We start from the raw sequence: 2,842 nt of genomic DNA on the forward strand, positions 1-2,842 counted from the left end.
CTTTGCTGGTGGTGTCAGTGCATGACCAAGCCCTGCTCATTTTTCAACGGGAATTTCTCCCATGGGAGGTTTTTTCACTGATTCCATAACCCTTTCTTTTCAGGTGGCTCTATGCCTGCTCTGGAGAGCAGGAGCACTGTGTGTGAGTAATGGTTCCTAGACATTCTCCTGGTCGGAGCCTGGGATGAGAGTGAACTCACTTCACTCCAGTCTGCAACTCCGAGTTGCACTGCAAGGAGGATGACATATCGGGGTTCTTACCATGCATCGAACCGGTAGGAAAGGTTTCACTGCATGACCGCCATATGAGTGCAGTTCTCTTAGTTGAAAACAGTACCTCACCTGTGTTGTGATTGAAGTCCAAGTGTCTGGCCTTCTCACCCTGTGTCTTGGAGCTCCTAAAGGTTCTCCCACTTTCAATGCGTTATGACTGTAATGTGTCTGCAATGCTAGGTCGAACCCAAGGCTTCATCTTTTGATTCCAGGAGGAGGACAGGCTCAATGCATGGCTTAACCATTCACAGAGTGGCCCTGGCTCATGGCTGCAGTCAGCTTCAGGCTCAGTGCCTGTTGTACAATTACTCTCCAGACCTCTGTATGATTGATTCGCAGTGTGTGGGTTCTCTGAATGCCAAAACAGTTCAAAATGTTCCACTGCATGAAAGTCAGGTCTGCGTGAGCTCATGGTGTGTCTGACTGGCCTTATCAAGCATGCTGCTTTCCTGTCAGTTTGAGGACAGTCTCACTGCATGGCCAAATATTCCATAAGCATATCCCTGGATGAGACAGCAAGTAAGGGCTGGCTCCCTGTGCAGCTGACTAGTACCCAAAGTTTGGGATATGCAGAAAGGTATGAGTGATGGCTCTCCCTGCTGTGAAGGGGTCCTAGTTGTTCTCTATAGTTGGCAGCGAAGTTGGAATGCAGGCTAACTGTGCCTTCATTGGCCGCTCTAACCTTCTGCGATTGGATGTCTAGGGGAAGGGCCTTCTTATTCAGGTCCTAGACTCTGCGCCTTTGTTCACGAGGGGCAGGCAGTGATAAGAGTGTGCTCACTGTGTGGCCAAATGGTTCTCATGGGAGCCCTGCCTACAAGATGCACCAAGGCAAGACTTGTTGCATGCTTACCGCTACTCAGCAGACCTCTGTATGACTGACTATACTGTGACACAAACATGTTTGCATGCCTAAGGATCCTTAAAGCATCCACCAGGTGGTTCTTAGGACCAGGGACAGACCACTGTGGGCTGGCCAGTTCTGAGAGGAGTGCTGCAGAGCTAGCAGTGTGAGCACATGTGGACTGCATTGCTAAGCAGTCCAAACGCAGTCCTCTGGAATCTACCTAGGCAGGGCAGTTTCAGCATGGGGCTAAAGATGCGCTGAAGATCAGGTGAATGCTGCACAGTTGGAGTGAGGGATCTCTGTGCTGTTGAAAGGGACTCAGTGGTCTGTCTGAATCAAAATGTTGGGAATGCAGGCTCCCTGCATGGCTCTCCACTCTATTTGGGTGTACTATCTGCTATCTTTGGCAACTCGGGCTGACTGCATGGCTAGGCCCTGCTCTGTTCTCCACAGATTGTAGTTTGAAGTGACGGCAGGCTGACTGACTCATGAAGCATTCCTTGTCAGATGGTTGGCCTCAGGCTGGGGTTAGTGTGAGCGCACTGCGGGCCCCAGGGAAGTGAACCGCCTGTGGGAGGCTAGCCTGGATGATGTGCTGCTCATCATTTGGCTGGCTAGATGGAGCCAGTTGTGCTTCATGCACAATGATAGGAGTGAGAGCCCTCTGGGTGGCCAATCCATGCTAGGCCTTTGGCGGGAGGTAGCCAGTGGGAATAAAGGCTCACAGCTTGGCCATCCATTGTTCCACTTGGGGCCTTGAGCATGCTGTGTTGCTGGTGGTATCGATACATGGTCATGCGCTGCTCATTTTTCAGCAGAGTTCTCTCCCAAGGGAGGTTTTCTAACTGATTCGATAACCCTTCCTATTCAGGTGGCTGTCTGCATGCTGTTTAGAGCAGAAGCACTCTGCATGAGTAACTGTTCCTGCACAGTCTCCTGGGTGGAACCAGGGATGAGAGTGAACTCATTTCACTCCAGTCTGCAACTCCAAGTTGCACTGCAAGCAGGACGATGCCACAGTGTTCTCACCATGCGTCGAATAGGTATGAAAATTTTCACTGCATGCCTGCTGTATGAGTGCAGGTCTCTTTGTTACAAACTGTACCTCACCTGTGGAGTGATTGAAGTTCAGGGGCCTGGCCGGTACACACAGTGTCTAGGAGCTCCAAAAGGTTCTCCAGCTTTCAATGTGTGATGAGGCTAACATGTCTGCAATGCTAGGTTGCAGGAGGAGGACAGGCTCAAAGCATGGCTTCCCGATTCAGTGTGGCCCTGACCTATCCTCCAGGCATCTTAAGTCTCTCTGCCTGTTGTGCAATGACTCTGCAGACCTCTGAATGATCATTTGGTGACATCCATGTTCCCTGAATGCCAAAGCAGTCTGAAATATTTCACTGTAGGAAAGTCAGGTCTGCGTGAGCACCATGGTGTGTCTGACTGGCCTTCTCAGGCACCCTGCTTTCCTGTTGGCTTGAGGACTGTATCACTGCAGGGCAAAATATTCCATAAGCATATCCCTGGAGGACAGCAAGGGAGGGTCAGCTCCCTGTGCAGCTGACTAGTCCCCAAATTTTGGGACATGCAGAAAGGTATGAGTGATGACTCTCCCAGCTGTGAAGGAGTCCTTGTCATTCTGTGGGAGGCAGCGAAGATTGAATGCAGGCTCACTGCACCTTGATTGGACATTTGAACCTTCTGCCATTGGATGTCTAGTGGGGAAGG

The 2,842-nt window shown here is 50.8% G+C and overlaps 1 long non-coding RNA gene across 1 annotated transcript in view; it reads left to right on the forward strand.

The window, feature by feature from the left end:
* Positions 1-1,994: 1,994 nt before the first annotated feature.
* The window catches only part of LOC117284912, a 1,791-nt gene continuing 943 nt past the window's right edge, over positions 1,995-2,842 (forward strand). The window contains exon 1 of the long non-coding RNA XR_004515961.1: positions 1,995-2,163. This is a non-coding gene — a long non-coding RNA (uncharacterized LOC117284912). The remainder of the gene's footprint in view (positions 2,164-2,842) is intronic.

Source organism: Fukomys damarensis, unplaced genomic scaffold (assembly GCF_012274545.1).
Source record: "Fukomys damarensis isolate Sample0158 unplaced genomic scaffold, DMR_v1.0_HiC HiC_scaffold_66, whole genome shotgun sequence".
NCBI classification, from domain to species: Eukaryota; Metazoa; Chordata; class Mammalia; order Rodentia; family Bathyergidae; genus Fukomys; species Fukomys damarensis.